Source organism: Genypterus blacodes, unplaced genomic scaffold (genome assembly GCF_046128005.1).
Source record: "Genypterus blacodes isolate CSIRO-AG114 ecotype Tasmania unplaced genomic scaffold, CSIRO-AGI_Gbla_v1 ptg000053l_1, whole genome shotgun sequence".
NCBI lineage: Eukaryota > Metazoa > Chordata > Actinopteri > Ophidiiformes > Ophidiidae > Genypterus > Genypterus blacodes.
Genome location: NW_027466865.1, coordinates 1,243,945 through 1,263,025, shown reverse-complemented (window position 1 = coordinate 1,263,025; position 19,081 = coordinate 1,243,945). Strand labels below are relative to the sequence as shown.

Here is a 19,081-nt window from a genome sequence, read left to right as displayed (position 1 = left end):
CATCCGTCCTCAGTAGCTGAGATTAGCAAAGAGAACAGATCGATCACCTGGGTTGAGCTCTTCAGTGTCCAGCGCTTTAATGTCGAGTGTGTGGAGAGAATTCAGGCACAACTGATCGAGTCTGACCAACCTTAGGAAGTCAATGTTGTCCTATTTGGTGACTACCTAGACAGATACTCCCAGTTGTTAACTTCCACGCCTTGATCCTCTCAAGCACAAACACAAGCTGAAGGTGAACATGAGGACTGGCAGGCTGGAAAGGAGTTCTCCAGCCATCTGCTTGATTTGGGGGATGGTAAAATTAGGGAGAAGGATCAGAAGACTCTGATTGCCAGACCTTCTGTGACCCTGAAATGAATGTGGGGAAGGTAAAGTGTACTTTTCAGCAGACTCAGTTCTGTAAGACAATCACCATGGGATGTCGTGTCTGTTGACCCTGTCCCTAAGTCATTGACAGCCTCTGGAATACCTGACCATGAAATGAAAATGAAAGTATTTCCTCCTGTCATGCTGCTTGGGAACCTGCAAGCAGGTCCTGATCGAACCCTCAAGTACGGCACTAGGATGGTGGTGGTGTAACAGATGATGGACGGGTTGATTGAGTGTGAGATTGCTGGAGGGTCTAACAGGTCAAGGATTCCTCACCATGACAGAAATAATGAGCTTACCTTCACCTTGGTAAGGCAGCAGTTCCTTGTCTGACTGGGTTTCGCTGTAACATTCAACAAAGGTCATGGGTCAAGAGACGGGCGAGTTGGCATCTATCTTCCTCAGCCTGTGTTCGCTCAAGGTCAACTCTACACACCCTTCTCCAGAGGAAAGAGAGCTATTTTTCAATACAGTGCCTGAAGAACGCTTTGATCTAGTCCCAAAAATGTTTGCGTGGACACCGGGTGAGGCCGAGGTCTTGAGTTCACGAGCAAATATGCACAACAGCATTTTGGGCCTGTGAGTGAGTGCTCACTTTACATCAACGCAACACTGATACTGCAACCGCACACAGTGTTTGAATAGCGTGGAGAAAATGACCCGACACTAACGTTTGCATCTTGCATATTAGACATTATTCACACACACACAACGTGCAACACAGGCACGTATAGGTTACTCCTCTGTATTTATTATTTATATCCTCCACAATTTTCAAAATTAAATTGGAGTCTACTCATGACTAATTGCAGGTTCAAATGTCACATGTGTGAAAGGATCTGACAGCAATTATATGGAACCCTATAGCCATGAGGAGCACAGTATGATGGCGTTGCTAAGAGCCAAAGCAGGTGAACTTCATAACAGCATGACTCAGGTATGGCACTTATATAAAAGCAGAGATGCAAGGGACAGAATGTGCCATAGAGGTCTTTTAGTCAAATCATGGCAATTACTCAAATGGAGTGGATGTGAACTCACTGACTGACCATTAATTTCACCCTCATATTAAATGAGCTGGCAAATATTTAATCAGATCAGATTTGTGGGAGGAAATATCAAAGTTAATCTTTGCCGAGCAGCTGAGCTTGTGCTGTAGGCTCCGAAAGTCAAACCATAAATATTCTTCATATCTGTTCTGGGACCCACTAAACAGGAAGAGCAGGCAGCAAAGGCTCTGCTAGCACAGGTTCTGAAACATCGCTTACGGTGAGCTGACAAAGAGTCGTCTTCGGGAATCATTACAGAGAGCTAAACTGTGAGGCGATGTAGTGACGGTTGTACGCTACAAGGCTCCTCTAACGGCGTACATTCTGCAAAGAGTGAACAGAGTGAGACTGTGGCACAAATCAGACACAGGATAGAACCATGTTTTTGATTTACATCTTATCTCCTGTTCTGGGACTGAAGGTGAACAGGGGTGGATATTTTCCCACAGCTGAATGGATGAAATATGTAGCGCAGCAAGACCATTCTGCAGATGTATTCAATTTCCATTCCTTAGTATTTCCAGTGCCAACAAAAAAGCTCTTTTCATGTCAAACGGGGTGAGGCTCTGAAACCGCTACAATCTGCAGGCAGCACCAGCTGAGATACATTAGATGTAAGTGTATCCTCCCATATTCTGAAGTCAGCTTTCCTCTCTGTGTTTTCACAATGTGAAAGTAGGAGAAAAAACCACAATACCACTAAATCAACTTTGCGGTGTCATTGCAGGGGCTCTATTGGTCCACAATAAAGACAGTGCTGAGGTCAGAAAGACACATTACTGCAGCACTAAAATCATCAGTATTAACCGCGCCAGGAACAGGAGGGTATCCGGTGCACTGGCACTGGCACTCAGCAGGAGAGAAAACCATTTGAGTCGCTTCAGTCTCTCGCCGTCGATCTTTTTACATCCTCCCCTCTGTGTGTTATGTGCACACTGGACCTATAGGTGCAACAGCTCTGCACTAAAAACTCAGGACTCTCCTGCAGAAAAAGGGTTAAAAGCATAGCTGCAGCGACCCTGACCCTCCCCTCACCCCGGGGCCCCTCTTTCCTCTCTCCTGGTATGTTTTTGGCCTGCCAGCTCACATTAGCTGCGGTTGTCAAATGAAATCAAAGTAAAGATCACACTCCTCCCTGGTGATAACACGGGCCTTGCTTATTTTTAAATTAACAGCAAGATTTTCTGAGTAAAGTGTCCTGATGCATGAATACACCAGACCACCAGAAAGAAAGAAGACATTTTCAGGTATTCATGTAACATATTAAGCAAGAATAAATCGTAATTGCTGTAATGCAAAAAACAAACCACCAAAAAAAACAATGTACCAGGCAAAATAATAATAAGACAATGACTTTCAGTGTAATTCATACAGTCAAAATGCAATGTGCCAAATAGAGCCGCTCGAGCCTCCTCCTCTGTAGAGCACCGAGCGGTTTGCAGATGGCAGCTTTCAAAAGTGCATGACCCCAGAAAACAGGCGTGCGTGTGAACATGGCTCCCTCCAATAACAACAGAATGACACTTCCAAAGCATTTTCCTCTGCTGTGTGTCTGTCAAAGGTAACCACATTATGTGTGTTACTGTTTTGGCTCCTATTTTCATGCCAGCCATTTTAATTAAACCGGTGTTTAATCCCGGTGTGTGCCTGCATTAGGGATTGGCTCAGTGCCCAGCTCAATTATTTGCTGGTGGCCACTCAAAGGAAACTCATCAGCAAAGATGTGAGTGAGAAGCACTCTATATGAAAGATTATAACGGCAGGATAAGAAACTTTTAACAAGACGTTTGCTTTAAAATGCTAATTATTTTCTCCCAAACCATCCAAGATGAAAATTACATTTTTGTAATAGATAAAATTCGGCAGACTGTGACTGTGACTTGATCCAACACAGTAGTTAAGATGTATGCTGGTTACAACTAATCCACGGTACTGCATCATTTAGAGTAATATGTGTTTAATTCCATATGAATTAGTCATACACACAGTGGGGATCTGACTATATCACACAAGTGAGAATACATTTCTGCACCATCGCCTATACACACACAAACACCCAAACACACACACACACACACACACACACACACACACACACACACACACACACACACACACACACACACACACACACAATATGACCTGAGGTAGATAAAACTTGAACATCTCTAGATCAGTCAGCCGGTTTAAAATGCAGAATGAATAAATGACAAAATCACCTGGAGATCAACAACTCCCACCTTCTGTTATAAACTGAACAGTTAAAATGTCACACAGCCTATAGCTCCAACACTAAATCTATTTTAGTGGCATTAAAGGCATTAAAGGGCATGAAAGTTGCTGTGGTTGCTTTAGTTTTAAAAATAACAAAGTTTAGTAGTTCCCATCCTCTTTCCCACTGTGTGTAAGAAAGGGAATGGGGAAATAAAGACAACTCTAAGGGCCCGTGATCGACAGGGGCCCCTGACCTATGAAACAATTTTGAGGCTGTATCTTACCCGAACTTCTCTGCTCTCCCGTGGCTTCTTTCATCTAATCTAAGAGATACTGAGCTGCACAAATGAACTTGACTTGGCATTGGAATAAAACATGCAACCGGGCTGGCAAAAGTTTGAAGGGATTTTTCATTTGATGCCATTTAAAAAAAAAAGAAAAAAGTAAAGCCTCTTACTTCTTTAGACCAATAAAGAATTACAGTAGCTCTAGATCGGTCACAGTGGATTGCTTTGCTCTTGCTTTGGTGCTGTTGGGACAAACATCCCAAGCTAGTATATTGTGAAACACCATGATTTTGGCTTCAAACAGACCAGTTACATTAAGGGTTTTAAGCGCATTCTTTTAAGATTAAAATTAAGCCCAGGATGGTAAGAAAAATGCCTATTGTAATCCTTATAATACTGAACGGTCCATTACGCTCAGTGGAAACCTTTTACTGTGTAAGGGAAGAGGTAAATTACAGGGTCTAAAAATAATATAATCCTCTTCCTCAGCTGGGACACAATATTGTTAAGCTGGAGTGTTGTTATCGACAGACTGATGTCCCAGTATGTGGGGATATGCAGCCGCCATCGTTAAGAGGAGAATAGGAGTAAATAAATTACACCCCCACTGTGATTATGGACGGAGCAGGACACAGAGCGCACAGAGGTAGAGACAGACGAAACCTTTTCACAATATGTGGGTCGGCACTCTCTGCTCCTCTTGCAAATGAATGCTGTCATAGTCAAATATGGCGTGTTTGCGAATCTGAAAATCTGAGGGAATGAGGGGAGGGAAGGAAATTGGAGAGAAAACTTTCACTCTTTCTGAGAGAGAAGCACTGATGCCAACGGGAGAGACACTCCAGGCACTAATGATGTGTCACCACAAAGCACCAAAACAGGCAGAAATAGCTCAGATTCCTACCCTGTGAGGTTCAGGGACTCAATAACTGCCACTCCTACATCCCAGTCGGCAACATAGAGGGATATTTGAGGAACAATCACTTGAATCGGTCCTCTAATGGCTCCATAAAAGAAGTAATTATTCTGCAGTGCTAGTGACAGAGGCGCTGTCAATAGAAGATCAAATGATGTCTTCCACTATCCAACCTCAACAAAGCTCCTCATTCAGAAGAACAGAATTTGCGGGGCTTTTTTTTTAAAGAGGAAAAAGCTTTTTCCCCTTCTCCTCTCCCACCTTCACTGAGCATAGAAGATCTGCTTTAATTAAAAATGAATTCTCCCTGCACGGTTTTGCTGTGGATCTTGGTCCTTTCTGCTCCAATAGACTTAAGAAGGGATTGCAGAGGGTTTCAGCAAAGCTTTGGTTTGTTGAGAAGGAGGGGTGGGGGGTTGGGGGGGGGGGGGGGGCAAGGAGGGATATAAGAGATGGCTCCGTATGCAACTTGGGGCAATTTGCAAGAGCAAATCGTTAAGTTGAACCGTGAAAGCACAACACAAACACATTAGAGAAACAACAAATGCAGCTGGATGAGGCAGGTTGTTTTCCCACAGTGTTTTTAGACGATGTAAAAACAAGTTTAAAAAGGAAGATATATTTATTATTGACCATTCAGATCTGGCCTGGATCCAGCTCTGGATTTTACAACTATCGTTTCTTGTGACAAATGGAGCAATTAAGTCCTATTATTGTTACAGTTGTTCCTTTCTCTCTAGGCCAGTACATTATTAGAATGAGACAAATGTTGTCTGGGCTTGTTCGGCCCTAGGTCTAATGAGCGCGCTTTGTTTTCCACTCAAATTTTTGGCCTACTGCTAGCAACAGAAAATCAATAATATACCAACTGGTCTAACAGCATTTCTTCTTTAAAATGCCAAAATGATGATGTTCACTTGGCACAGAACACAGCATCATCCCCTCATAATCGTGTACACTGATAGTTGTAGTCCTGGAATTGAAGCTTCCCTGTATTACAAAGAGCAAATACAAAGAAAGTGATTGTCGTACACTGGTGCATTGCATAAGCAGACAGACTTTCCACTGCAGGTCACAGATTCAAGCTCCGCAAGTAAACAAGCACCTCTTGACTCTCAAGAGTCCTTAAAACACCAAGCTGAATCCTCCAGCTGTGTTGTTCCACAGCTAACCGTCTACTCTGACAACCCACTGTGGGAGAGGAGAGAAATGAAGGTTTCAGATTTATTCTAAAAGCAATATAATGAATAATGGCTCAGCCTGGAATCATTAAGTGTCCAAAGGCACCCTGAGTGGAAATATGTGCTTCAGAACCATGTAGGAAATCCCCTGATGAGCCATTCAGGTGGAATGAGATCATGTCAGAATGAAGTTGGTTGTATTAGAAGTGATCAGTATTGACAGAATTTCACTTCCCTCTTGATACAACCATTTGTTTCCTCCCTTTAGCAGCCACAGTGTGTTCTCAGCGGCTAATCCAACAGAAGTGATGCCATTTCAACCAGAAAATCATTCCCTTTGCAGGCCCTCCATCGCTGCATTCAGCAGAGAACTTAACCACTTTAAAGACTCTGAGCAAGTATATGCTTGAGACTCAAGTCTGCAGGCTTCATGGACAGGAAAAAAGAGGATTAGAGGTATTGAGGGTAAAGATGTCTGGAGTAAAAGGGATGATCCTGCACATGGCACCATATGCTGAGATCCCATCAGATAATACAGCTTAGACATGTTGACACTTGTCTCATCATAAAGCAAAGTTAACTGCAATATTAGTTTCCAAAACAAGCACAAAAGATAAATAATTCAGCGTGTGCTCTTGCACTTTACAGCATTATACACAAAAACAATCTGACATCCTTCAAACAGAACGAAAATGTGAATTCAATCTTCCTGCAGCCTTGTGATGAAGCTTTCCTGTTTGCCTGCACCGTGGAGGTCATGTCTCCATGTTTGTTTGTATGACTGATTGTGTGCTGGAATACTAAAACAGTTCCATTTTAATGATTTCCATACAATTTCTCGACATGGCCCCTTCAATGTGTTTGCCAATCCATCTAAGCTGAACCTTTCTCAATTCTTACCTGAATCTGGCATGTGTGGGATGTTAGATCCAGATACATTTAGTTCTGTGTGGGTTTGTGTGCTTTTCCTCTGTGGAATCCAGCTACCAGTGTGAGACGTAGTGGTCCAGCGTTAGGTTAATGTGCCATTGCCCTTGACCAAGGCACTAGGCTGTAAACCTGAAATTAGTTCCCAGGCGCTGCACTATAGCCACCCACTGCTCCTAGTAGTTACGAGGCTTCAAACGCGAGGAATGAATTTCCCCATGGATGTGTGGGGATCAATAAAAACTAAGCTGGCAGACATCTGAGTTTAGTGTCAGGTTTGAGAAAGGAGGGCTTTCTGCCTGGTTTACCAGTTTGCTAAAAAACAACGAGAGATTTGAATTTATCCACACACCAAATCCTCTATAGACCTCGGTTTAATATAGCTCATGGACACAAATGTTGCTTTCTCTCGCTTACAAAACGCACCCTCATGCATTAAATCGGAGTCATTATTGCTTCTACCACCTCCAAATGTACCCCGCAGCTAAATCCAACAATTTCATGCTCATTCTCTGTGAATTGTCGTAACTCTGTGTCTGGTAAATCACAGTCGTCACTAACTGAGGTAAAAGTAGATGAGGCAGGTTATAGGAAAGTGCTGGGTACAAATAAAAAGGGAGACGGCAACAATTCATCTGAAAACAAAGCATGGAATGCAGTGAACATCACTGATTGATCCCTCACCGCATTCAAGTATCTAAGGTTGCTTATGTCCTTTACGCAGAAGCTTTGCATGAGAGCTGTGTTTGTAAGTGCTGTTGTACACACACTCGTTAGCTGTTCAATGTGCACAATCACGCAGGCTGTGAATTGGATGCAGTGAGCTGGATGCACTCATTTGGAAGGGTGCGTGCTATGTAAGCTTGCCTCGCGAATTGTGCAGTGAACCACCGACCACGTCAGCATCACGCAAATCGGCCAGCAAAGGGCCAGCAGCACCACAGGTGCGCCGTCAACACATCTCTGCAATTTTAATAAGAACATCAGAACAGTCCGTATTGCTCGATGTGTTTAACTCCAGTCAAGCGTTGTTGATGCAGTTAACATCGGGTCCTTATGTCTGCTTCATTATCTGTTAAAGAAAACCATGTTCAACTTGTACCTCAGGATCTACGTATAAAGTTCAACAACAATAGTAGGGATAACACAACCTTCCTCCCTTCTCTCTATCTTTCTCTCTCCTCTTTCCCCTCTTTCTCTATAAACAAATGATCTCCAAATATCCTACACCTGTATGCACAATGTCATGTACAATGTCCGCTTCAATAAAAACAAATTGCAACAAAAAAAAGAAAACCATGTTGAAACCTGTGGTAGACAGTACTGTATTGTTGATCATGCACTCTGAGGTTTTAGAGGAAGGCTTGATTCCTTCTTATTCAACAACCATCAAATTGCATCACTATAACAGCTGGAGCTCCGAGTAGACGACTGTACAATCTGACGGCGCAGTCTCCCTGACGTGCAAAAACTCTTGAGAAAGCATTTTCATTGTGCTTTCTGTGGTGGCTGTAGAGGAACAATTTACCATGCACTGTACTTAAGCACATTTTCAGGTTCTTTTGCATCATTTGAGTGTTTCCAATTTTTACTGTTTTTTTATTTCAGTCATTTCATTTCAAATGTTGTTTTTATTGTTTGTACGTAGTCTTACAAGTGACTTTGCAGATGTAACACCTCCAATTCAGCATGATAGAAGTTCAAAATTCAAATATGTTGTATATGAAAAAATACGTATATGACACTATTTTACAAAGAGAATTGTTCTTTATGTTTCAACCTAATGGCACGATGACAATAAGTCAAGAAGCAAACCCTTTACCTCGTACACTTGAGTGCAGTTTACTGCTAAAACACATTTACTTTCTTCTATTGTTCCATTTTGGTGTTTGATCTTTCACTTAAAAAAATGATTTGAGTACCACCGTGTCTTTCTGCTACGGTTCCTGAAATGTTGCATGTTACACTGCAGGGCCTCCTTACTGAAACTGTTGACAACAGTTGCCACACGAACCAAATATCAAATGAAACTGGAAAATGGACACTTCTGAATTGATGGTGCGTTTATGTGTAAGCGCGGGGGAGCACTGTAGTATGCAATTGTGTGGGTGGGTGTATGTGTGTGCATGTGTGTGTGTGTGCGTGTTCGTGTGCTGTAGCAGAGATGGGGGAGGTGGGGGAGGCTGCATCTTGGAATACAGACTTTATGACAGCTGCCGAGCCGTGCTTTGGTTTCGCAGGAATGAGCGAGTCTCAGTGCTGCAGCCTCTGTCATGAATAAAATATGACGTGCACATACAGGAGAATTCCAGTGTTGCTCTGATGCAACATGGAACAACAATGCTAAAACAAAGGATGCGGAGAGAAAGCAGGGGGGTGGGCTGTGCACAGATCGCCAGCTTCTGTGTTCTCACACACTCTTTCTGAGTTATACTTGCATGTACTTAAGCTTTACACAGAAAACAAACTTTGACTGTCTCTCTATGTTCTCCATTATTGGAGGAGGCTCAGGCGTGGGGTTATAGGGTGGGTAATGCTTCCTGAAATCATGCATTATGGGGAGGGGGGCTCACAGCAAATGCGCCCAGTGTTGTGGCCTCATTCCGCTCGGAGCGCGACCTCTTTTATGCTTCTTAATTGACTGAGAAGAGAGTTGAACCCCGAGTCAGCAGAGCACTGAATGGGAGCTCGTGCTGAGTCATCCCCCTAAGCAACCTGAAAGCAGCTGAGGAGGATTGACACCGCACAGCGACTGACTTGTGGCTTCACAGACACGCTTCATTTGCTCTGTGTCACAGGTCCAACCGTCACACGGACAGTTTCGCTGGTGGACGGGAGAACATTAATGTGTTTGCTTTGCTAACCCGATTCAAAAAGTAGCTGATAATAGGGGAAAGTCAGGGACTCGTCTTGTTTGATGTCGATACTGTTGAAAATTAATAGAACAGCATGTAGGACTGAGCGCGGAACAATAACAAGTCCTTGCATTAAGTGTGTATATATAAATAGACAAGGTTTGGTTACTGCTACACTTCTCCCAGATACAATCCCAGTAGATGCAATTACTGACTGCAAAACTATCATGAGAATGCGCTACATTTCCCCTTTAATGGCACATTCCCAACAGAACATAACCAAAAGTACCTCTGTTTCCACGGCTGCATATCCTGTTATTCAATGATAATCACAGTAGTAGGCTGCCGGTCTGGGGAGTCTGAGGGATGCACATCTTGATTTGACCGAGTATTTCATTTCACAGCAACCTGACAAATTTCTCCAGCGTGTGTGACAGCCCAATTAGGGACCAGCACGCTGAGAGGAGATCAGAAGGCGCTCCTGACACAGACTACACGGGCTGTCAGACCCACAGGGGGCTCCACTCCGTCTGCCTCTTCATCACCAAGACTCCAGCTGCTGTATTGGAGTATTATTAGGGCTGAGCTTATCAAAATCTCACGACATTCGCTCTAAAGTACACCTTGTCTTTTTCTCCACCGCGCTGTCGGAATACAGAGAAGTATGTTCTCACGTTGTTCCACTGACTCCCTGTCAAATGACTACTTCTTTGCACGTTATCCCCTTTTCTTTGACTCAGACTGAAAACCAGTCTAATGTGGGGATTAATTTATGAGAATGAATGCGTGTTTGGTTTGAGTTTTACATAAATGACTCTCGGAATACCACACAAGGCAGCACTCAGGCCTTCCGTGCTGCAATTTGGGAAAAGTGGAGTCAGTGAACTGCACGTCTGTGTTGACAGGCTTGGCTGTTTCCAGGTGGAGGACTGTTGGTGCCACAGTTTTAGAAAAAAGACTGCGAGCAGTTTAACACCAACAAAGGCCTTTTTGTGGCGCTGGGATCAAGTTGAAGGAAGGACAAAGGGCTCCGGTACTCAAGGTGAGCAATTACGGCAATGATGTGCTAATCTTGTTGACTGGCACTGTCTCAAGGTCAGATGCAGAGAATGTGCCTTCATGGTCTCTGTTTCCTCCTTATCTTCGTCATTTTAAATTGTCTCAAGCACTTTCACGCTCTCTTCCTTGCTCTTGTTCAATGGCTTTTTCTCTCCTCGTGTCTGTGTCTCATTGACACGCACACAAAGTCGAGCGTTCGGCCCCCCTCTTGAACATTTAGTGTCAGACGTTCACACAGTTGTGTGACTCGGACTCAGTTACAGTCCAGAGGGCAAACAGAGAGTTTGGGTGAACTGACGCCACACCTGAGACCCCGAGTGACCTTATCCAGCTGCTAAAGCACCTCAGTGTTACTGCTGAATAAAGCTGTTCTGTTCTAGGTAGTTATAGCTCCACCAGGGCAGCTGAGTGGAATTGAGAGGAGAGAAATCCAACTCTCAGCTGTGTGTTACAGGATTTTTTCAGCTTCCTTTTTCCTTACAACCACTTTGCTCGGCTCAAAGCAACAAACTCTCGCTTCAAAATCTCTGCATATAGGCGATGTTGCCAACATTTGGGCTCAGCTTCCCCCCCCCATCCCTCCTCCGCTTTTAGCATATTTACCTTGCTTACTGCCATGTTTGCTTGATAAATGTTCATACTGTCATTTAGACACCTATATGTATTTTCCATGACTCTAAAATATGTGGTGAAGTCCATGTTTTTGACAGCATAAATGACTAAATCAATATAGCCGGATCGGATACATAAGTGCATACTTCTGGGACTCGGGCGGAACTGGAGCGGTAATGACAGATGTTTGCCATCGTGCTCCATTTATTGGGGAAACTCACTCCACCATCCAGTTAAATTCTGTTTCATTCCTTCACATGCGCTGATCTCGACGCGCTTTGGGGATCTTCTGGGGATTTTAAATTGTTAAATGTAAACACGCTGTTGGTTTACTGCACCAAATAAACAATTTCACCTTCACGTACACTTTCATTGCGGAGATTAAATAGCTCTGAATTTTCCAGGATATCTTAATGCCCCATAAAATTTGTGTCCATGAACAGGCCATATTTTTAAAGCTTTCATGTACACGACGACGCGACCTTACACACCAACACACACACACACACACACACACTGAACATACACCATCAAATACAAAGCCTGGACTGGACTAAAAGGTAGGCGTGCTCCCAGCAGGGTGTCTGCCTCCATTTGAAAGAAAAGACAAAACAGCAGGTCTGAGTTCACCTAATTGGCCATTTAGCCTTTTTTTGATCTTTACTAACTGTATGTGGACCGACTGCAAACTCGCCTTCACATTCTGTACTACAAAAAAACAGGAGCGCTCATTTGGTAGGAAGGTGTGTTTTCCCACAGGTCAGACTATTTGGTGCATCCAGGATGAGTTTAGGTTCTGGATTTATAAGTTCCTCGCCTACCTCATTGGTAACTCCTCTCCTGCTACGGACGACCTGGATCGAATCATTATGTAATATCAGTCATAATATCCCCCGAAAATCAATGTGACCCATAAATATCTCTAAATAGAACCTGTAGACTCCAGGCTCAGTTTATGTTTGGGGTTCCCCCAAGCTTAGTCAGATGTCTGGGATGGAGGATTGACTCACCACCTGTTCAGGCTGTGATTCTTATATGGAAAAGGTCCGGTGTTGTGCATAATCCACCTATAAGCTGAAAAGCTGTCTGACATGGTGCAAGCAGCAGGACTGACCCACTGCTTAGCCTGAGTGACTGTAACACTGTGGGAGTTTTAAAGATTCTTTTCCTAAAACCATCTTGTATTTGTAAAGTGGAAATACGATCTTGTAAAACACCAATAAAACTACCATATAATGCCGCTGACTGTGAAATTGCTGTTCAGCTTTTGAACTCCATGCACACTGCAGGCGCTATAAACACTGACATTTTCAACGCATCACTGACCAAGTCGGCACAGGCTTTAATGCCAAAGCTATTTTTGTATGGGTTCTAACAAGGTTCTTGACATCCTTGCTTGATGATGATGTATAAGGAGACACCAGTGCACCATCCAACCAACCAACACACAGCAGCAGCAGCAGCAGCAACACACCAGTGATATGTGCTCTTCCACGAGTAAGACAAGAGCGAGGATCCAAACTCTTAATTCCTGTCTGTTCCTCTCTCTGGAGGTCTTCAAAGCCCTCAGCCATTGGACGAGAGCCATGGCTCGTCCCTGAGAGGTCGCCAAGAGGATGAAGAGATAAGCTCTGGAGGAATTCAAAGCGTTCTCGCTCTGCTGACGGGCACCCCGTTGCTTCAGAAAACAACTTCATATCTGAGGCCCTCTGAAGTTCTCCTTTGCAACAGAGCTCTCCTCCGATAAACTCCTCTAAAATTCAACATCAAATTAAAAGGAACTTCTTCTTCTTTCTGTCTTTCAGTATTCAAGCTCTGCGGCACAAACACACACCATGAGTCCCAGCGGTTCGTGAATAGCACCCTCTCAGTCAAAGAGAGCACAAATATGAAGTGCAGCATTTTGGCACAGATCCCTTCTGTTGCCTTGTTTGTCTGAAGTCTGTTCCCGTCTGCCTGAGGGAAAGTGAGCCCATGGGACGGCAAAGCCACTGCTGGCATCAACACACATTAAGGAGATTTGACTTTTAAATGATTTCTACCTTATACTGCTAAAAGCTCGTTATTTTAATGATATAAGACAAAGTGCTTAAATTGAGGTTTAACGCAGTGAGGGCGACTTCATTTTATATTTGACAGTCATGCTCATTGTATCGATCAGTCCTGCTCGGTCTCGATTCAGGAGCCATGAAGTGAGACTCTGTGCGGTGTGCGGTTTATAACAAGCCCCTGTCATACTCTGTGCTTTTTATTTACTGTGGTGCCATGTGCTGAAATAGCAGCAGAATGAGCAATTAGTCCCCGTTAATCAATTGATTTCCACAGCTTTGTGATCAATCTTTACAACCGTTATGGTCTTCTTCTCCTCTCAGCGCTGAGCGTTCGGCTCGATACAGTGATCTACAGCACACTGAGGTCATCAGAAACAATGAGCAGGCCCGGATGATGCTGAATTTGCATAGTGTCGAAGAGAGAAGTCATCAGCTCATTAAATTACCATATGACAATTAGAAAAGTAGCACGGGGAAGATGTATTGCATGTGTGTAAAGACGGCACTCAGACAAATTAATAACTGTAATTAAAGTCACGAGTAAGTGAGTGTGGGAAAATCCAGATGAAACAGTGGAATTACATCTGTCTCACATCTATAGGAAGAAAGGAAGGAGGAGGGTTTGGATTCAGTGTGTTTGCTGAGTTGGAGCGCTGGTTAAAAATTAGCAGGGAGGTTATAATGAAGCCAAGAGACTTCACACAGAAATGGGAAAAGCAGGAGCCTGGCAAGTCGTTCACTCTCTGGGGCCACAGGCTGACACACACACACACACTCAATCCATCTCTCTCTCTCTCTCTCTCTCTCTCTCTCTCTCTCTCTCTCGCTCTCTCTCTCCCTCTCCCTCTTCCTCTACCATCCATAACTCTGCCTCCATCACTGCATTAACCACAGGTGGAAACAATGCAGATCTGCAACATCTGGCGAGGATTAGTAAAACCAACAGAGCAATAAAGTGGGATTAAACAATGCAGTGTTAGATTAAGTCACTGAGTCTAGTTTCCGCACTTATAGAGACGCAGGCAGATCAAACACAAACATTTAAGTGGGCAAACCCTGCAACACATTTTCAAGCACAAAATGGTCCCTGACGTTATTAAACATGACTAGCAGACTGCTGGGGGAGGAGGGGAGGGGGGGGTTCTGAGTATCCGGTCTACTTTTCCCACTGATGTTTACCTGCAATATCCAGGTCAGAGACTTAGATGTAGTGAATTCTCTAACAACCACTGTGACCAACATCCTCCCGCTACTGACACTGGATCCTGCATGCATCACCCCCCCCAACCCACCCCAAAGAAATGTTCCCCTCATGTTCCCCCTCCGGATCCGGATCCATGACGATATGTGCACTGACTCCCCCCCCCCCCCCCCCCCCCCCCTTCCCCACCACCCTCCCCCTGTCCCCCCTCTGCTTCCTCTTACCTCAGACCTGAGTGGAGATCAGAGCTTCGGTCGGTTCGGGCTCTGCAGTTTTCACCGGACGGGACTCAGAGGAAGGAGAGGTGGTCATCTCCTCTTCCACGCTCCTCATCCTGCACGGTCATCCAGCCAAAGAGGGGGGAAAGAGCTGCTTTTTGCTGTTTTATTCACCCGGACAACCAGCATCAGCGTCACTTCCACAACCCTATTAGTCCGTAATACCTTCAGCGCTGTTCAATAATCTAGTGCACTGCGTCCGTAGATGCCCCCCGCACGCTGCTCCGCTTCCTGCCGGTGTTGATAATGATAATGGCCCTCCAGCCTCGGCACTTCACATCGGGCTGGACCTTCTTCTTTCCCTTCTTCTCTCCTTCGCATCTGTCCAGCTCCAGAGTGGCCCCGATGTGTGTGGGGTGTTTTGCGTGGGCAGGCGAGAGTGTGTTTTCTCTCTCTCTTCCTCTCTCGCTCTCTGTCTCTCTCGCTCTCGCTCTCTCTCTCTCTCTCGCTCTCTTTCTCTCTCTCTCTCTCTCTCTCTCTCTCTCTCTCTCTCGTCCCGATGTGGAAAGAAGGGCTAGTTGGAGTGTGTGGAGAGGCAGCGGCGGCTCCGTGCGTCCTGCGCTCTCTCACCCCCTCTCCTCCCTCTCCCCCCGCACACACACACGGACCAACAGCACTGCCTGCTGTGCTTAAAGAGACACAGCAGAAGGAGGCGAGACGCACGCCGCTCTTCGCGCTGCTTCCCCGGCCGACGCGGCAGCGCTCTGACCCGGTCAACACTCCCACGGACCGACCGCTGCGAGCTCCGGCGTTATTTACTCACAATGCACAATGATGGGGTAGTTGGAGAGGCGAGTTTGCGCTTAGAAGCACCGCGTCGAATCGGTTCAGTTTAGCTAGAAAGTGACAGGAATTGTATGTAAAGCGCTTGACGGTGTGATATGTCGTTTATATGTAAAGAAATAAAGAAAATCCACCCAAAAACTGCAAAACAAAGGCTGTTACTCCCTATACTGACGTTCTCAATGCCAAAAAACCTCGCTATGTTCATATCCTCTGGTGATTCTCTGAACCCGTTTAGTGGTTTGAGTCCGCAACATTGTGAAATGAGCAGCAAACAATCTGGAACATCAGTGTGTGTTCCAGATTTGAAGCGGTTCCAGTTTTTAATGCAGCCACATGTTTCAGTAAGCTTCTGTAAGCTTCCTGGATCAGGACGCAGGCTTTCAATTGTGTCATTTGTTATGAAGAAGCGTCCTTCAATTGTGTATTTAAATTCAAAGAGATCAAATATAGAGTTAAAGGACAGAAGATAAGAATATGTTTTTCAAGTTTGATCTAGATACTGTAATTATAAGTGATGTGTATACTTTACATCTCCACAAACCATTTTCCCCTCTTTCCCGCAGCTATTGTTTTCCATTCATTTGTGCACAGTATGAAAATCAATTACCAGACTCTTGAGCTGAGCCTTGAGAGCTGTGTAACCCATCACTGAGCATTAAGTCTACAACAGTATTCCTATTATTGTTGCATGTTAATGTCGTGGTGAGTGCAGATCAGTTCGCCAAAGCAAATTAGCACATTCACAACAACATACATGTGTGGAAGTGACTACATGACAGAACATTGGAAGGGTCGCAAACACAGCTTGTTGGCAGAATGTGGTAAGTGGTTTATTATGTGCAGTATTATTGTTAGGACTGTTAAAGTATTCTACAGTTTAATCATCAGGTCTGCACAGTGCCGAGCTGATTCTGCGTTACCATGCATTCAGAATGTTATTGCTGTGTGTGTGTGTGTGTGTGTGTGTGTGTGTGTGTGTGTGTGTGTGTGTGTGTGTGTGTGTGCGCGCATGCGTGTGCGTGTGCGTGCGTGTGGCCCTGAGATATAGGAGATTGTTATAGGGGATGCTATAGTGGATATGAATGTGTGTGTTTGCGGGGTGAAAGATGCAGAGAGAGGGAGAGGTGATGTGATGTGTGCCTACAGTCACAGTAGTTCTCAGTGGTTGTTGTATTTTTGCTTATTTTGGACCAAAACACAACATTCAACACATTGCATTCTCTTTGTATCATTCACTGTATTTTTTATATGGTCTTGAATAATTCTCCACTCCTATTATTATTTGATCCTCTGCATTTACTCCATTTGACCTTTTTGAAACTAGCATCGCTCCTGCTCCACTCCTCTCAAACACACCTCCAGATGTTCTGCATCCGTATGCATCCGTGCCGCACACAGTATTCCCAGTGTCAGATTGGAATGATCATCCATTCTCTTTAACAGCAAATCTCCTTGTGTGTAAACTGTGCTCTTCAATCAGTTTTATCGTTCTATCCCTGACAGTCACGACTTTTAAATCAATGGCTTAGAGCAACTGCATTACACAGATCTTTAAAGGGCATGCACACAAATAGACATCCACATGCAAGCCCGTCTGCACATACACACAAACGGAAATGAAATACTATAGAAAACATGTGTGCTTTGACATGCAATCACACATGAGAGGGATTCACAGCTTGTATGAGAAAACCTGAACCAATAACATAAAGGGCAGGGGGCTTTGGTGCATTCAGGGACTCCAATATACTCTGATGGATTTGTATAGAATTGAATGCTATATATTCGGCTTTATTCTCACTTCATAAATGTTTTTCACTGAAATGCTTGAGTGTTCAATTGACTTGAATATATAATTGTACCAGTATATATAAAAGGAACAATACATATAATTACTAAACGTCCGAATTTTCTACTTCCATTCAGAATCTCCATTTCCGGGTGTTGTTGTTGTATGGGAGTGGTGTTTAACTGAAATAATAGATGTTAATGAAAGACTCCTCTGTTTAGTCAATGTCTGCTTGGTCCCTTATAGAGCCAACACCTGCACCCTGAATGCACCACGCAGTTATTACAGGCATACCGCTGCACTATCCTAAAGGAATGGTGTGCTGACACTACAGAGATGACTGTGCATATTTCAGCAGCATGATTTTGGGTTTGGATGCTGTCTGTGCTGCCGCCCATGGTGCTGCCACCAACAATTACTCTGTTCTACATGGTGACTCAGCAAGAAACTCCAACTTAGAGGCATACTCTTGACCTCAGCACTTTGCATTGGTGATATCACTCATGCTGAATCATCCAGGCAGGACGGGACAGTGTCCAAACAGCAGCTTCATAAAGCCACTTTCAGAAATGTATTACACTCTGTAAATCTGCTCGCCAGTGTACATGAGTGTCATGTTTAAAAAGAGCCTTGAGTGTATTTGGGCTGGCGGGGACCAAGCATTTCCATAACTCTTCCATCACTTCAGAATTCAACGCCCCGACTTTAACAGATACAGCATGCAGAAGGTCACTGACTACAAGTCTGAATGGTTAAGTAGGTTATAAATATGCGTCTTGTACCTCACTCTGAAGACAGCAGTACAATGATGTTCACATCTAGCATATAATTATCTTTCATTATGCAGAAGGAAATAAAATCCTTTTCACTTCATCTGAATAAGACAATTTTATAAAGATCCACCACGGAAAAAAATGTCTCAGATAATCAGCCAAAGTCACATCCAAAAAATGATGAAAATCATGCGACCTAGGGGTCATCAAAGCTGGGTCGGCCTAGCAGCGAGATTTTGTCAAGTCTTGTCCTTTGTCGGTTGAAGGGTTTCGGTTAGAGTACCATAATCATGAGCTGGAGCTGATCATCCCTATGAAATCGTAATTGCAAATGGGAAAGGGTATTTATCTTTATAATTTTTTTTCAGTATATAAGAAATAAAATTCCAATATTTATATATTTTCGCATTTATGTTTGTATTATTTTGTATCATTTTTCTCAAGTATAAAAAACAGAAATTACAACCCCTAATGTGCACAATTCCCCACAGTATCCTCATCGTTTAGACCTGCGCCACTAAACAACACATTACATCATTACTCTGGCTCTCCTATGAGGAAGTCTGAACTTCCCAGGAGGATTAGAAGGCACAACAGGAAACACTGGTAACACAAATGATTCTGTGGGACTCTCCTAACAATTCATCTGATAAGAGATTTCCATGAAATAGTACTCATATAAACAGTTCTACTGCATAATGCTCATACATTTGCAAATTAGTCATATGTTATAT

At 43.9% G+C, this 19,081-nt stretch overlaps 1 protein-coding gene across 2 annotated transcripts in view; it reads right to left on the bottom strand.

Moving 5' to 3' along the window:
* wscd2 (WSC domain containing 2) overlaps positions 1-19,081 on the bottom strand; it is a 37,294-nt gene that overhangs the window by 15,889 nt on the left and 2,324 nt on the right. The window contains exon 1 of one of the 2 annotated variants that reach the window (XM_076150993.1): positions 14,946-15,560. The exons of the other annotated variant lie outside the window; for it this stretch is intronic. The gene's annotated coding sequence lies outside the window, so the exon portion shown is untranslated. Of the gene's footprint in view, positions 1-14,945; positions 15,561-19,081 lie in introns of those variants that run through there. 2 annotated transcript variants of the gene reach the window in all.